The 17,218-nt window shown below is 58.7% G+C and overlaps 1 pseudogene across 1 annotated transcript; it reads left to right on the top strand.

Annotated features, from left to right (window-relative positions):
- Positions 1 to 8,450: 8,450 nt before the first annotated feature.
- LOC308356552 (sialate:O-sulfotransferase 1-like) lies at positions 8,451 to 14,841 on the top strand (annotated as a pseudogene). The gene is made up of 6 exons: positions 8,451 to 8,561; positions 10,757 to 10,919; positions 11,370 to 11,533; positions 13,309 to 13,501; positions 14,057 to 14,135; positions 14,450 to 14,841. The product of its transcript is annotated as a sialate:O-sulfotransferase 1-like (transcript).
- The last annotated feature ends 2,377 nt before the right edge of the window (positions 14,842 to 17,218 follow it).

Genomic DNA, 17,218 nt, shown 5'->3' with positions numbered 1-17,218 from the left:
GGAAACGGAACCATCCCTCAGAATGACAGACTGCTTAAAATATCACTAATGAGGAATTGTACTGGTCACGCAAGCGTGCTTGGTGATGACCTTGAGAAAACCTGTACTAGCAGCAGGCCTCCGGTGGAGAGGAGGATACACGTCCTTGAAGCCCAGCAGCTGGGGATGCCCTGGTCACTGACCCCTGCCAGGGTCGTTAAAGCCTGGTGTTAGAATAATCCCTTTACGTGCGCTTGCTCAACTATCAATTCCACGCTGCTGGGCCAGGCACACCCTCCTCTGTTTACCTACAAGACTATGGTCGACATAGGACTCCCATTCCCTCTGGTGGACCTACAAGACCCCTGACTAATGTATAACCTCCTCCTTTGTTGGTTGTTATCTTATCTCTAAAAAATAACGGGACTGAGGAGTTTTTTGGGGTGACAGACCTTTCAGCTGTCATCCTTGCACCTTCCCTCTCACAGATGAGTTGTTTGCACCTCATTCTTCTCCCCAGGGCCATCAGGAAGCAGCACCCCAAATGCCTGGTAGAGGGAAGAGATGCACTGAGGGAGGCTGGTGCTTGTGTGAAGTGGGATGTCACTCAGCGTTCAGGGAGCTGTCACACCCTCAAGGCAAAGCTGTCCTCCTTTGCCTGAGCCACAATCTTTGATGCTACACCCATACTCTAGGCCAGGAGTGTCTTTCCATTGCCCCAGGGTTGTGAAGCAAAAAGATTCCGTGGGGTCCCCAGTGGGAGAGAAGCAGCGCTTCCAATAGGCAAGGGTGAGTCTCCCCATTTTGCCCTCCCCAGGTCAGTGTTCTCCCAGGCTCATCCCCAAAACTGAAAATCTACTCTCACTCTTCAAGGGTCCATCCTTCTAGCCCTACCCGCTCTGCTGGGCCACGGGAACCTGGAAACGGTGGTGTCTGGCTTCCCATTCTAGCACCCAACTCCCATTAGAGTCCCAACTTTTGCACACTTGACCCACAAAGGAGACTCAGGACAGCTATGCAAAGAAACTAGAACAAGGCTTTAATTAATAAAATAAATACTATCTAAAGGTTCTGGGAAGAACATGGGGGGAGGGGAGGGGAAACCTGTGGGCAGCGGCAGGAGTCCCGGGTGCTGTGGGACTGGAGGCTGAAGGGACACGGATCTCCGTGTATTGTCCCAAGGCCCGTGGCCCCTGGGATCACGGACAAGGGCTCAAGCCCCCACCTTCCTTCAAAATGGTGGGTCAGGGATTGGGAAGTTTCCCCAATGTTGGCTGGCTGGCTGGGAGCCCGGTTTTGCTCTAGGACCGCCAAGGTCGGGGCTCGATTTGTGTCTCCCATTCCACACTCTTCTGGCACCGGTGTCACCTGGGAGGAAGTGCAACACCGGCTGCTTCTCCCGGAAGCGATTGGCTCAGCCGAGCCTCTGCCTCTTGGGCCCCCAGGGAGTGGGATCTGATGTGGAGGAAGATGGCTTGTTCCACGGCGCGGCGCTTTTGCGTCTCATCAAGGGCTGGGCAACGGATGAGGGGGTCTTGGTGGCAAGGCTGCTCTGGGCCGTGCTGACCAGTGAGGCGGGGCCGCTAGGAGGAGAGGCCAGGACACCCCCACCCCCGCCGGCGGCCTTGCTGGCAGTGCTGCAGCCACCTGAGCTGGACCTCTGCTTGGTCGGGTGCCTGGGGATGTGACTGAAGGAAGGGGCACTCGGGGCTCCCGACACAGCGTGGTTCGTCGTGCTGGCTCCAGGGGTCCCCGACAGGGTGCTCTGACGTGGGCGGCCCCCTGTGTTCGGGCCCAGGCTTGCCCTGGAGCCCTGTGTGCCACTTGGGGCCCTGCTCGTTCCTGCTGTGATGCTGAGAGCCCCAAAGCTGGAGCACAGATCTGCAACATCATCTCCTCTCCGCAAACCTGGGGGTGCTGCCGAAAGCCCCATGCTGTTGGGGGCCGGCATTGTGCTGCCAGCTGGGGGGCGGGGCTGCTGGCTGTTGGGCCCAGCATGGGGGGCGGCTGCCAAGCCAGGGGCAGCGGCTGCGCCAGGGGCGAGTACAGCAGTGGAGGTAACCGAACCTGGCTGGGCACTGGCACGGGTGCCCCGGGAGGCAGATGCGGGTAAGGGAACCACATAACCCGCCTGGGGGCCGCTGCCCAAGGATAGCTGGGCTAGAGCTGCGCTCAGGGCCTGGAGTGGGTCTGGAGCCTGAGCTGCCGGCTGTCCATGCTGGGGAGAGCTGTGAAGGGTGCCGGCTCCGGGCCACTGCCCACCAACAGCCCCGAATGGGGCCTGGGCAGTGGGTCCCGGGTTACCACTACTCCCGGGCAGTGCAGGCAGGCCTGGGGGGACGGTGACTGAGGCTCTGCACTTTCTGGAGAACATGGAGAGGGCCTGGGTAGGTGGCAAGGAGCTCCCACTGCAGCCAGGGTGAGACCCCAAGAGGAGAGGCTGCGAAGGTGGGGAGCAGCCCATGGGGGTGACCTGGGTGTCAGAGGCTGGCAGGGGAGCAGCCACTGCAGCAGACGGGGCCAAGGCACTGGATGGCGAAGTTGGGCCACAGCTGCAGGTGGTCTCTGTGTCCCCTCGGAGAGCATCTAGGATGCGCTGGAGAGCAGCTCTCTTTTCCTGGTCCAGGTCCTCAGCGGTCACTCGAAACCCTGGATCAGGGGGTGAAGGCAGCCTCAGAGGCTCCCCTCGCCTGTGTGGCAGCAGACAAACCCTGCGTTTTCGGGGCCTGGAACAGTCAGCTGGGGACGAGCAGTTCCTCTGCGTTGCCTTCTGCCCGGTGGTGGTATCGGCATCCTTCTCCAGCTGGTTCTTCTTCTGAGAAAGTGCAGGCACTCCCGCGGGACACAAGGGGCTCTCTTGGCTGACTTTTTTGGAGGACCTCGGGGGCCGCGAGGCCTGACTTGTGGCGGGACACAAGGGGCTCTCTTGGCTGACTTTTTTGGGGGACCTCGGGGGCTGCGAGGCCTGACTTGTGGCCAGACCCCTCCTCCTCTGCACCGGGTGGCAGTCCCTGGTGGAACTATAGGAACTGGTGATGGCATTTCGAGTGGGGCAGGAGCTCCGATGGGAGCTGGAGGACTTCTTCCTGCATGGGTCTTCCGAGCTCTCTTGCCGGGGGACGGCTGTCTGCAGAGGCCCAGGCCTGGGCACAAAGGAAGAGAGGCCTCCCTGGACCCCCAGCGGCCTAAATGCCCCCTGTGGGGCCCCAGCGCCTTTAGGGTCTTTTCTATGAGTCACTTGCCCCTCTGGATGTGCAGGGGTTTCCTCTACCTGTGTCATGCCTTTGCCGCTCTCTCTGGGGTCTCTGCATACCCTCTCCCCCGTGGGGACATCGTGGACATTCCTGGGTTCTGAGGGCGGCAGCCCGGTGACGACCCGCTTCTGCAGCACACAGGGGGGGACCGTGTCCACGATGGACTCGCAGCGGCGGTGGCAGGACACCTCTGATCCAGGAGCCGAGAACATCGCCTTCACCCGGGAGCCCCACGTGCAGAGAGAGGCGAGGAGCCCCAGAAGAAAGCGCCGGGTCTCCAGGATCAAGGAGTACCTTCTGCAACCAGCTAGGACCGAGCGCGGTTGCCACCTCGCAGGGTACTTGGTGGGCTGCCTGCGAGTGGACCCCGGGGCGTGGACCGCCGGTCGAGCCCTGGGCGCCAAGAGTAGTCCGCGGCCACAGTGAGCGGGGTGGGGGCGGACCAGCCCTCCTGGCAGGTGCGGACCCCGCAGAGCCGGGGGCTGGGGGGAGGGGCACGTCCTGCTCAAGGAGGTGCCCATAGAGCAGTCCGGTAAGGCCAGATGCTGAGGATAGCGAACTAGGCTCGCAGCGCTCTCCTTCAGCTGCCAAGTCGCGGCAGAAGGCCTAGAGCACAATGGGGGCCTGTTGCCAGGACACAGCTTTGGAACCTGGAACCTGAGGAATGAGCACGTGTGCAGGAACCCCTGTGCACGTGCACAGCTTCTGTTGGGCCTCCGCCCAGTGCATGAATCAGGCCTGCAGGAAGGGTCGACTCCCTCGTTCCCCACCCTCGGGGGTTCACAGATCTCTCAGGGCTTGAAGGCTGAACTGAGGAAGAGGAATGGGGGTGCAGAGGGTGCCAGTTATCTCCCCTGGCTACCTCTGGGTGGGAACTAGGGAGACTTCACTTTTCACTGTACATCCTCTAGACCATATTTTGTTTTTAAGCTTTTAATTTTAAAATTAAATTTTAATTTTAAATTAAAATTTAAATGTGGGGCTCCATTGTCCCATCAAGGCATTTCTCAAGGCATTGAGCCCAATGTGGGGCTCAGACTTACAACTCTAAGACCCAGTCACAGGTTCCTCTGCCGAGCCAGTCAGGCGCCCCTAGACTATAAACTTTCATGAGGGAAACATGTTTCTGAAAACACTCTTTCTTCCTATCTTGTATCCCGGCTACCCTGATCGCAGGAGGCCCCATGGAGCCCAGCAGCACAATAGGAAATGTTGTGTCAGGTGTGGACCTCAAAGCTAACTATGCAGTCATTCCTTCCATCATTTCCCAAAAGTTCCATTCATTTTTGTGCAAACTTGGAATTCTCCTGAAGACAGGCAAGCATTCTCCTAGAGCAGTAGGATGTATGTCTCTTGCGTTTCAGAAATCCCCAGTGTCCCTGCCTTCCAACGGGGCTTCAGGGTTGCCATGAGCCCACCCTCCCAAGGCAGGGGGTGTCCTTGCACGGACTCCCCAGCTGAGGCTGGTCACAGCAGGACGGAACCTGCCCAGCTGCTGAGGTCCACCTGTGGCAGCTGTGCCCTTGGCCTGAGGCTCCTCTGCGGGCCACTTGCTGTCCCCGCCTAGAGCGGTCCTGCGGGAGGACTGGAAACTCGTCCACCATCTGTGGATACTTTGTAGGGTCCTTGCAAAGTGATAGCTCAGATCCCTTGTGCGAGCAGGGGAATCTACACAGTTCCTGGTACTGAAACCTAGGATTTTCCTTACCAATATTTCAGCACTTCTGAAACCTCCCAGAAGTGGAAAAGGCAGGATCTGGAAGTCTAAACATACACAGCACGCCTCCTGTGATACAGACCAACAGAGATTACTGCTCATGTCCGCTGAAAGTTGTGCAGGTAGTTAAAAGCTAGAAAAGGCAGACACAAAGCAATTTTATATCAGTAATAGAGGACATGTGTATCATTTGATATATTAGACAGCACAGTGCAGAGTAATGAGGAAATGAGCTGTTGCTACATTTCACAAATATGACCTTGAGTGAACAAGCCAGAAATGAAAAAGGACCTAACATGTTTCTGCATCACTGTTGCAGCTTTGATTCCTCCTGTTTGTTTCCTAACTTTGCATTCATCGACATTCCGGCAGAATAGCAAATAACATTGGTGGAAACAGACGTTATTGCCCCTTAGCTAATTTTAAAGGAAACACTTCTTTGTAATTTCTCTGTTTAAAGAGACACGGGCTCCTGGTGGCTCAGTCTTTTAAACACCTGACTTAGGCTCAGATCATGATCTCAGTGTCCTGGGCTCGAGCCCCAGTCATCACGCTCCCTGCTTGGCGGGGAGTATGCCTCTCTGTCTCCCTGTATCCCTCTCCCCTTCTCATGCGTGCTCTCTCAATCTTTCTCTCTCCAATAAGTAAAATCTTTAAAAAAAAAAAAAAAGAAAAGAAAGAGAAACACGAATGACCTTTTTCCTATGGGTCAGTCTATTCCTTCCTATTCAGGAGTCTTAAAATTTTTAAGATGTGTTCATAACTATCTCACATTACATTTGAGATGGCAGCTCTCTTTTTGCACATTAAATGCTAATTAATACATGTCCAGTTGTTGCCCGCAGTTGGGTGAAGAAGCCATGTTCCTGGTGGCAATTGTCAATTGTGATAACTAGTTGAGACGTACTTTGATCACTTCCCTTTCAAATATCATTCTCTCTGAACACTACATGTATTTTTGTGAATGCAGAATTTAGTAAATAATGCAATATACATGGAGAAAATAAGCTTAAAATTGGTCATTTCAGTAAGATATTCCTTCTGTATTCTTATTTATATGATTCAATCTGACTCCACTGGATCTTTAGTAAAATTAATTTTGAGTGAGTTTTGGTTATTAAATTAAAATTAATTTTTAATTTTAATTAATTTTAATAAATTAATTAATTTTTAATTAAAATTAATTAATTTTAATTTTAATTAATTTTAATAAATTAATTAATTTTAATAAATTAATTAATTTTAATTAATTTTAATAAATTAATTAAAATTAAATTAATTTATTTAAATTAAATTTGAGTGAGTTTTCCACCCTGGTTTGAATAACTTAGCCATGTCCTCAGATATCTCATTGTTGAGAAATATCATGGTAAAAACAAAAGGCTTGGTGTGTTCCTTAAAGATGTGTGGACCTGCTGCAGGTCCTGGAGTTCGGTCAGTCAAGCAAATGCACAAGAACCAAAGAGGCAGGAAAGCCTGCAGCGGCTTCCCAGTCCCAGATCAAGGAACACAGTCTAGTGACTAGTGTTTTGCTGCCCTCTTCTGGTTCGCGTTGGAAGCCCTTGTTTAGACACATTCCAAGAACGCGGCTTTAGGATACAATTTTTGTCAAAATCTCCCATCCCACAAAATCAGCAAAAATAAAATAAATAAAAATGTGAAACGTTTGATGTATATGCACTTCGTCAAATATTCAAAAAGCAGGAAGTATTCTGATCCCATAGAAGATTTCAGATCTACACTGTTCTGCTCTTCATGCCACTTGAACTTGATCAAAACTCTGCAACATTTCACCCAGAATGTAAGATTCTCAATGAATAGTGGCGTTCAGTAGTGACTCCTCTTGGGGGAGCAGCTTCCCCTGGCCACTTGCTGAACAGATCGCCTCAGTGGCAAGCCCTCCTAGTCGCAAAGGCAGAAAGCACGCAACATGGGGCGCGTCCAAACACAATTCAAGCTGACAAAGTCTTCATATTCCAAATGCTTGTTACATGATCTTGTCTGGGAAGGCACAGAGATTTTCAGCCCCGGAACCAGAGAATGTCCACCTGGTTCAGGCAAAAGCACACGCACAGAGGGGACACACACAAGAACAGACAAAGAGAAACACAGCCAGGATGACACAGAAGCTGCTGGACCAGGCAGCCCACACTGTCCCAGAACACACGCATGGCCCGAATAGTTACTTGTTTCCACCTGAACAATCAAAGTGGCATTGACTCTGTGTTGCCTTCCCTCTCTCTCTCTCTCTCTCTCTGTCTCTCTCTCGGCAGGATATTCTCCTGCACTGGGCATTTCCCCATTGGGTGAGGGGGACTCTATGTAGATGTGAGGACCCAGAGCGCGCCCTCGTTGTCCAGGCACCACCAAAGCAGAGAGTGGAGAGAACAGAGTGGATACAGAGCTGCTGAGAGACGCCCAGGCCTATGACCCAAGCCCTGATCTGTTGTTTAAATGCACATTCTTATTTCCCGTCTGTAAGAGTGCACCCAGCTCTTTTCTGGTCCATCTTCCCAAAGCCCACGAGTACAGACATAGGGATTATCACCCTTGAGCCATTTCAGCCAAGAGCCAATCAACACCTTCTAGTACTTGTCGAGAGGACCAGGAGGGGAGTCATTACTATGACAAGGTCACTTTCTCTAACTCAAGGATAAAGTTTAAGAAGCAGAAATCAAAATGTCCTTTAAGTCAGAAGTCCTGCCAGTTAAATTGTTCAATAATTATACATTTTAATGGAAATACAGTCAATAGAAACCTCAATTCATAATCCATGCCCATTTTCTTCCTTCTATGAGGCTTGAAGTGTGTGCTTTTCCTGTCATCACCCGAGGGGCTGGAAGCTGTGCTGTGTTTTCAGAATCCAGTTCTGTTCTGTTGTAAATAAAACCGCACTGTTGTCCACACTACCCCGCGCCCCAGCGCACCTGGATCTTGACAGTTTCATCGACTCGAGGAAGTGGAGGGGCTCAGGTCCCTGGTGGGGTGCAACCCCTACCAGGGGTGGCCACTGGTAGAGGGACACTTCCTTCTGGGACCCGGTCCTGCCGGCACTTTTGAGGACAAAGCAGACAGAGCCCAGACGTGTGGGGCAAACGGACGCCCCGCGGTGTGTCTGCACGTGGACCACAGCTGCAGGTTCCTCCACGGGGATCCAGCGTGGGCACGTGGATTTCTGAGGGAAGGGAAAGTCTGCACCGAGGGATCCTGTTTCCAGTACGTTCTAGGGTAGCTGGACGACCACGGAGCACAAGCCGGAGCCTCGGCTGACCACGGGAGGAAAGGGGACCCAGTGATTCCCACGGGCAGAACCCGAGGGCTCAGCAAAGGGACGGGGTCTTGTGGGGGTGGGAAGGGTGTGGTGGTGTGAACCGGGGTGGCTAGTGAAGGCCTCTCAGGGAAAGGGGCTTGAATAAGTGGGGGAGGTCTGGGGGCAGGACGTTCCAGGCAGAGAGAACAGCAGGTGCAAAGGTCCTGAGCTCTGCATGTGCCAGTGGTGCATGGCCAACGACCGTAAGGACCCCAGTGTAGAAGGTCACCGCAACTGCCCGAACAAAGTGCCACAGAGAGGGGCTCACACTTCTCGGGGCTCTGGAAACCAGAAGGCCAAGGTGGGGTGTCGTTGGGCTGGTTACTTCTCAGGCCTCATGGGCTCACAGACGGGCGTCTCGTGACTTTGTGTTCATAGGGTCGTCTGCGTGTGTGTGTCTGAATCTCTTTTTATGACCACACTAGTCGGATTGGCTCACACCCGCCATGGCCCCATTTTAACTGAATGACATCTTTAGAGACCCCGTCTCCGAGTATAGCTGCATCCTGATGTGGGGGTCGGACATGGGCTTGGGACAGAGGCCGCGTGGTACAGGGAGATGGCTGGGGGCTCCGCCGGTGCGGTTTCGTGGCCTGGTCCAGGCCCCAGCCCTACATGCCAATGCGGGCCCCGCTGCGGAGCCCGAGGGTGGGCTGGTGGGGGGCTGGGCTGCTGTGGCCATGGGCGGGTCTGACAGGTGCAGTGGGGGTGGGACTTCCGACCTTCCGGGCATGGGGACCTTGGAGAGGAGCCTACGGGCAGAGCGTCAAACCCTCAGGTCCCCCAAGCATGGGGGGGCAGTGGAGTCCTAAGAGATGAGAAGGGGCTTGCAGACAGGGAAACTGAGGCACGGAGGTGTCAGGGTCAGTGTGGGGATCTGACGGGCTACATGCCTGCTTCTTCCTCTCTGGTCCCTATGTCCAGGAAGCCCAGACACCCTGAGCTACTACCTCCCCCGTCCTCCATCCTCCGAAAATCCCTGTCTCCAGCCTTGTCCAGAAAAAGCATGGGGACCAGGGCTCTGGTCCCAGGGGAGAAGACAAGCTGGCGAGGAGGCCGGAGGGAAGCCGGGTCCTCCTCCTCTCCCAAGCCAGCAGCCGAAGGACTTGTCTGCTTTATAGAGACTAGCATTCTGGATGGGGCTCCCGGGCTGTTTTAGGGCTTTTCCTGCATGGGGGGGGGGGGCTCGGTGCTGTAGCAGCGATGGGCATGGGTGGTGGGGGTGCACAGGGGTGTGTGCTGGGGGTGCATGGGGGTACGTGATGAATACACACAGGGGTGTGTGGTGGTTGGGTGCACAGGGGTGCATGGTGGGGGTGTGCAGTGTCAGAACAGCACAGGGTCTAGGCTTCTGTCCCCACGCGGCAGCTCAGCCCTCAGAGGTACCGGGCTGGGACCCCAGGAGCTCCCGGCAGGGGTGCAGCTGCCCGTGGGCGTCCAGGAGGAGGAGGGAGGTGGGGAGAGGCTCTGGTGGGGGTGCACAGCACTGGGGGGCACAGACCTGAACACAGGAGCCCCCCCCCCCCCCCCCGCCGCCGCAGGCTCTTCATCGCCCCCCTCCCAACCACCATGGCTGGGACTGGCCCAGAGACTTTCTAAGCACGGAAATCCTCACTTTGCCAAGCCACACTCAGAAAACGCTTTTGATTTTTCTTTTCTTTATTTATACGAGATTTTTGCTGTGAGCAAAAAATAGAAAGGTCTGTGTGGCACTGCCTTGGCCTCCCGCCTCCCTCCCTGCCACCTCCCTCCCTGCATTTCCATTTGCAAGAGGTACGGGCAGGCAGGGATGATGGGGCTGGGTACCCTGGAGCACCCACACATGTCGTGCCCCGTCCTGGGCTGCCCTTATAAAGGACATGCGAAGTGGATTTGATTGCCCATGTTCGGTGGTGAAGGGCAGAGAGGCTCAGCACCTTGCCTGAGGTCACCCAGCGCCCAGCGGTCTCCTCTGTGGGGTCAGAGGGAGCAGGGAACGAACCCCAGAGAGGCGGCCAGGGAGGCCAGGAGACGGCCTCACCATGAGGTGTTGCCCTGCCCCTAATCCTGGCAGGGCCGGCAGGGCCTTCCGGAATGTTCTGGCCTGGACCCCCTGCCCCCCGCAGTTGGGTTGAGCTGGTCTCCTCCCCAGGGAGCCCCAGCGGGAACGCCAGAGGTCCCTTCGGGCTCACGGCCAGTGGGCCCACAACGCAGTATGTGTGCTCACCTGTCCCATCCTGACCCTTGCACACACTGGCTCCTGCAGACGCCCCTGCGCCAGGTGCCTGGTCCTCCCTGTGCTCCCTCCGGCCCCCCAGTGTTAGCCCCGGGCCTGGCTCACACTGACTGTTGTCGGGTCTCCGACCCGCTCTGAGCTCCTGGGGGCAGAAGTCACGTCCCGTGCGCCATGCCTCCCCTGGGCTGGCACGGGAAGGATGGGCACCATCCATGCTGACAGGAGCCGGGAGGCCTGGCCCCAGTGGGCACCCCACATGCTTCTCCCTCCTCGCTCCCCAGCAGGAGTCCCCCCTGGCCATCCTGCGGGGCTGGGAGTGCTACTGTGCTTACCCCACACCTCAGTTCAGCCTCCGGGACGTGGTGGACAGTGCGCTGTGTGGCCAGGAACCCAAGGCACAGAGGCTGGCCGAGTACTGCGAGGTCTACCAGACGCCCGTGCAGGGTGAGTTCGGTGCCTGGGGCATGAGGCGTGCGGGGCCCTCCCCGCCATGTCTGCCACGTGTGCTCTCCGGGCATTTGGAGAGACCAGTGTGGCCGCGTGCGGCCCGGGGTGGGGAGGGGAGGCCACCATCGTCCCTGGAGGCTGGACACGGGACACACCTGGCCTTTCCCTGAGCCTGGGGATGGAGGTGCTTTGAGGAACAGCAGGACACCCGCAAGGCGGGGCCCCACCACCCTCGGGCAGAATCTGGAATGTTCTGTGCTGTTTGGGGAGCCAGGGCTTGCTGCCCGGGCCGTGGGAGGCCTCGTCATCCCCAGAGCTCTCTCTGGGCACAGGCCTGGGCAGCCAACCCCTCCCCCTGGGCCTGCCTCGGTTCCCCATCGGTGAAGCAGGAGACTGGGGGCGGTGGGTCCGGGTGGGGCGGTCGGTGGTCAGCCTCTGGCCTTTCAGACACTCGCTGCACGGATCGGCGGTTCCTGCCCACCAAGGCCAAGGTGTTTGTGGCTCTGTCGAGCTTCCCGGGAGCCGGGAACACGTGGGCGCCGCACCTCATTGAGCACACCACCGCTTCTACACGGGGAGCTTCTACTTCCACGGGACCCTGTGCAACAAGGGTGAGCGAGGGCCACAGGGCCTGGAGTCCCGGGGGAACCAGCATTGCAAACACATTCCCAGCCGTGTGGCCAGCCCGGGACTCGGGACATCCCTTCTGGTGGCTTGTGCTCCCATGCTACGAGCACTTTCTGAATTTCCCTTTGTTGTCAGAACCCGCAGTAATTCTGTGAGATGTCACTGGCTCGTTTGTCTGATTTTCTGTGAGGCCAGAAGGAGCTCCGAAAAACGCTGTGTTTTTGAAGATAGGTGCAAAACCCCCCGGAATTGTGTGGCCCCTAGTCTCCCCCTGCAGAAGCGAGAGGCCTCCCTGTGCTGAGTAGGACCGAGAACCCCAGCCAAGCGAGGGGCTGTCGGTCTGCCATCAGATGTCACCCCCGTGCGTCCAGATTCCTGACCGGACTATGGTTTAGGAAGAGAAACCCAGGTCCACAGCGTCCTGAGCTTGGTGGGGGCTCTGGTCTGCTGGGAGAAGCCAAGAAAGCTGGTGGCTGATCCTTATGCCCTGAATGTTACTGGCACCCCCAGGGGGGTGGCCGGATGACGTGTTCCAGGGTCCTGCCTGCTGTGGTCTGGCACCCGTGGAGTCCCATGGCACGGGCTGCTGGCCACCTGCTGTCTAGAGGACCGTAGCCGTCTGCACAGCTGGTGGTCTTGGTCTGCAAGTGGCCCGGGGGCCCAGTGGCTGGAATGGCCACGTGTGACGGCCCTGGAGGTTCCCCCTGTGAGGCTTATGGGACTGGCGCGGGGTGGTTGCTGGCCTCTGCACCGACCCCCTAGTGACAGGCAAGGGCACTCGGTCTGTCCTGGGCGGCTGTGGCCCATGGGACACAGAGCGGCCGCTGTGGGGACAGCCCGCAGTGCACCCGATCCCGATCCTGATCTTGTGTTTACAGCCCGTGGTCTGGCTCCTCCTTCCCTCATCCCCTGCGCTGGGCAGTAGGAGCCCTGGCGAAGGCTGACGGTTGCTAAGCCTGGGGCAGACATCTGTTTGAACTGTGTTGGGTTCCAGGAGCAAACCTGACTCAGAGGAGCCTTGTTTCCCAGCATCAAAGAACCTGGCCCTGCCTGCAGCACCTTTGCGTGCCACTCCCACCACCACACTCACGAAGTAGGTGGTGTTGGGGCTCCTTGCTGTCCCTTAAGAGCCCAGGAGACACTCAAGCTCGTTTATGGAGCATGGGTCCCCGGCTGGTGGACCCCGGATCTGTTGGGAAGTGGCCGGAGTCTAGGTTCTGGGGCATCCCTCCAGGGGTCCTTCTGTGACATCTGGCTGCACCCCTTGACTGGCCCCCTACTCCTAGTTCCTGGGAGGCCCTGTGCTCCGTGGGACCGCACATGGAGCCCCTCCATCCCCAGCATAAAGGCCACCGCTGAATGAGCCCACAGCGTCTTGCTGACCCACATGTGACTGTTACAGGTGGGGAGGGCTGGGACCTCGCCACAGGACGCCGGGGCCCACTGCCGGGCTGGGGCTGGAAGCCCGGCATCACAGGGACACCTGCACCAGGTGTCCAGAGCCCCGTGCTGCCCTGTGATCCTGGCAGATGTCCTGCCCACTCTGAGCCACGCCTGTGGCCACGACTCCCCCTCGGGTTGTCGATGACGCTCACGGGAAATCACCGTGCAGACGCCCACACACACGTGCCTACAGGTTCTAGAGGGGCGTCAGGGCCCTGCCACCAGACTTGTGGGGTCTCCTGGAGGTACGCTCAGCTCTGCCTGCTGCCACGACGGGGTCCATCACTGTCCTCAGCAGCCCCTGTCTCCCCCGCAGGGTTCAAGGGCGAGAAGGACCACTGGCGCAGCCGGCACACCATCTGCATGAAGACCCACGAGAGCGGCTGCAGGGAGATCCAGATGTTCGACTCAGCCATCCTGCTGATCCGGAACCCGTACAGGTCCCTGGTAACCGAGTTCAACGGCAAGTGTGCCGGGCACCTGGGCCAACCAAAACTGGAAGAGCAAAGGTAGGAAGAAGGGCGTGGGGGAGGCCAGGCAGCTCTTCTCCTGTGCAGACACCGTCTCTGGCCCTCCCCAGGCTCAGCTGCTCCCCGGCACTGTGGCCGGGACACGGGTCCAGGGGGCGAGTGTTGGGACACTGAGCGATCATAGGGCAGCAGGGCTGTCAGGCAGGCAGGCCTGTCTCCGCAGACCCTGCCCCAGCAGACGTCCCCATCCCCACCCTGCCCCTTGCTGGCGCCCCAGGTGCAGGAGGCTGAGCTCTGGTCCCTCCTCAGCTCCCAGGGGCCTCAGTTTACCCACCCAAGACACCAGAGCAGTCCCTGTCTGAGGGTGGTGGTGAAAACCAGGGAAAGCGAAGGGTTCCCATGCCATCCGAGGTAGCAGGATGGTCACAGGCTGTTTGTTGATATTGACACCGTCCCCACCAAGACAAGAGCCCCAACATGTCTTAATTTGCCAGGACAGAGCTCTCACGGATAGATCCTCCCCGAACATTGCCCGGCTGTCTGGCAGCGTCATGGGGTGGACTGGCCACCCCTGTGGGACGTGGTCCGCATCAGGCAGGGACCTCGCTCACTTAGCTTCAGGCCTGTGCCCGTCCTCACGGTGCCCCAGCTCGTCCCCGTCACCCAGGGCAAGGTGAGCATGGATGAGGGTCACCCCGTCTCCCACCTGTGATGAACACCACTGTGCCGCGTGGGCCCCGTGGCTCTCCCTGCCCCGGCGTGGGCCCTGAGGGCAGGGAGCTCACCATCCAAGAGAGAGGGAACCAGCTCTCTCCATGCACGCCACATCTGTCCTCGTGGGGGGCTGCACAGCCACCGATGCAGACGTGGCCCGGTGACCCAGGCTGGCCCCGAGGTGCTGCTCTTACTGCCCACGGGTCGTCAGGAGGGCCTGGTCCGAGGGGCTGCTAGCTCTGTTCTCCCACCTCCCCGGCTCCCCACCCACAGCGCCCAGGAGGTGGGCTGACCTGTGCGTCTCTCCCCGCTGAGTGGCCAGACTTCGTGCGCAGCTACGCCGCCTGGTGGTCCTCGAATGTGCTGGACCAGCTGCGATTCGGCAAGGGGCTGCTGGTGGTGCACGAGGAGGAGCTGTGCCACAGCCTGCTACCCACGCTGAGGGAGATGGTGGCCTTCCTCATTGTGTCCGTGAGCGAGGAGTGGCTGCTGTGCGTGGAGAAAAACAAGGAGGGCAGCTTCCGAAGGCGCGGCCGGCCCCTGCACCATCCCAAGCCCTTCACCCCCAGGATGAGGGCGCTGATCCACGGCTACATCTGGACGGTGGACAAGGCGCTGCGCGACCACGGAGGGCCAGGCTTCCCAGAGAGTATGTGCCCAGATGAACGCCCGGCTGCTCCGCCCGCGCCACCTGGACACTGCTCCACAGGGCCCGGCTGCCCGAGCCGCTGCGGGAACCCTGCGCTCACAGACCCGCTGCATGCGCCGCTGCACGCTTGCAGGGACCCGCTCGGACTTGGCAACGCTGGCCCGCGCGTGCACGCTGGGCTCCCGGTGCGGCTCTCCTGCTTCCCGCTGCAGGCTTGCTGGCCGGGGTCCTTGCCCCCTAGTGCGGGGCTGAGTGGGCGTCAGTGCTGTGGGCAGCGAGTACCGCGGTGTGGACGTGAGCTCACGGAGGCTGCTGGACCCTGTGACCCTAAATGGCACATCTGACGCCCTGTGAACAGCTGGGGTATGGCCACCAGGCTCCCGGGTCCACAGCCCTGCATCGCCCTTCTCCGTAGACCGGCTGGCAGTGCAGAGTGGAGCCTCCCCTGACCCCATGCTGCACATGACCTCAGGACCTGCCACAGCTCTGTGCACCCCCCACGACCCCATCCAACATCAGCACTCCGTGGAGGGTTCCCCTTGCCTGGCCCTTTCATCTCATGTCCTAGAGGCAGGGTGTGGGGCAACGGGGCATGGGGCAGGGAAGGGCTGGCCTCCGGGGGCTGCACATGGGGAAACCCAGGAGGGATGGGTCTTGGTGTCACTTGGACCGGTGGACCCACCCATCTTGGTCATGTCCCCCATCCACACAACCATCGGGGGAAGGACCACGGCCAAATCCTCTGAGTTTACACCCCCACCCCACCCCCCCACCCCCGCTGCCGGGTCCCTGGGCCTCGTTGACACACCCTCTGTCTCTATGGGAGCCTGCTGTCTTTCCCACTCATTCACCCCGGAGCAAGGGTCCTCACGAGCGCAGTGGGTTGCTGTGTGCTAGCTGGCTGGCGGCTGGGGGGAGCGGTAGGAAAGCCGCCCACCCCAGCTCACAGCCTCAGGGGGCAGAGGAGGGGTGGTCACAGAGGGGAAGAAACCCAGTAGCAGAGGACTGTGCATGCCATGCAGGCTCAGGGGCACCCTATGGGCTGGTCTGGAGGGATCTGTAGGAATTACCCCAGCAGAGCCGAGGGAAGGACTTTGAGGCAGAGAGAACAGTTTGTGCAAAGGCTCAGGGGCTTGGAGAACAGGGGGATTGGTTGTGGGGCATGTGCATCTGAGTTTCTGCAGCTGGGGGTGGAGTGGGTGAATGAGGACAGAGGTGGGAACACAGAGAGGGACCATCCTCAGCCACCTGGTGCTCAGCCTGGAGGGACAGAGCTCCCTTCAGAGGTACCTCGGGTTCAAAATGAGGCCGCGCTACCAGGTCTCCAGTGTGTGTGTGGGAGGGTGGGTTGGACCCCTGCCAGGTGGATGATGGTGTGTGGGCCCCTCGACAGCTTCTTCAGTCTTGGAGTGATGGTGGCAGGGCCCCTTGGTCTGCCCTCCTGCAGCCTGAGCCAAACTGTGCCAGGGGAAGAAAACGGGGTGAGAGGTTTGGGGAAACCAGCATTGGAACGTCCTGACCCTGCACTCCCCCTCGGCCCCGGGAAGCCGAGAGCCACTGTGGTGAGAGCTGGTGGGGTGGAGGGCCCGGCGGGCTGCCCTTCCTCGGAGGGAGGCCTCCACACCTGTCCCGCCAAACCCACGGTGGTGCTGAGCATGTCCTGGGCCATCCCACAGCCGCTCTCCGCTTAACGCTGGCAACACTTATTGGCACGGCCCCGGCTCTGAGATTCAGGCTGGGAAGGCCCCTGACGAAACTGTTTCTCTGGAGTCGTAGGAAGAGGTGACGCCTGCCAGGAGGCCCCACCTGCCGTGCACCCAAGGGTCCCCGCACCCCCCGAAGCGAGTCTAGTCTCGACGGGTTAGAGAGCCGGATGCTGGCTGCCTCCTGAGTCTGGCTCCCAGCTCTGGCCCTCACTCTTCCCGGCCCCCTGTGTGACTTCGGGGAGAAGACCCAGACCCCAGGGAGGCTGGGAAGGGCAGAGCCGTGGCTGGAGGGCCAGGCCCACTGACCCTTGGGCCTCCCACCCTCCTGCCCAACCTGGAATCAGGACAGCATCAGCCAGACCCCCTGGTAGATGGTCCATTTCCTGCTGCAGGTCCGCAGAGATCTCCCTTCCTTCCCCGGGGGAGAGCCAGCTGCTGTGATGGCCTTGTGGTTTACAGGGCACCTCAGCCAGACCTGCGATGAGTAGAAAGATGGGGTCAGTGTCACGCTGAGTCAGTCCACATGGTCGGGCGCCCTACAGGGGGCTGGTGCTCCTGGGTGTCTGATGAGCAAGGGCATGCAAAGGCCCTGTGGTGGCTGGTTCTTCTTGTGGGAGAGCCTGGAGGCACGGCTCTGGCTGTCCGTTTGTGCAAGTGAGGCCTCCCGGAGCTCTCAGCTTCTCCATC

Source organism: Martes martes, assembly GCF_963455335.1.
Source record: "Martes martes genome assembly, chromosome: 16".
Classification (NCBI taxonomy): Eukaryota; Metazoa; Chordata; class Mammalia; order Carnivora; family Mustelidae; genus Martes; species Martes martes.
The sequence above is the reverse complement of the archived record's forward strand: the minus strand, read 5'-3'. Positions and strand labels throughout refer to the sequence as shown.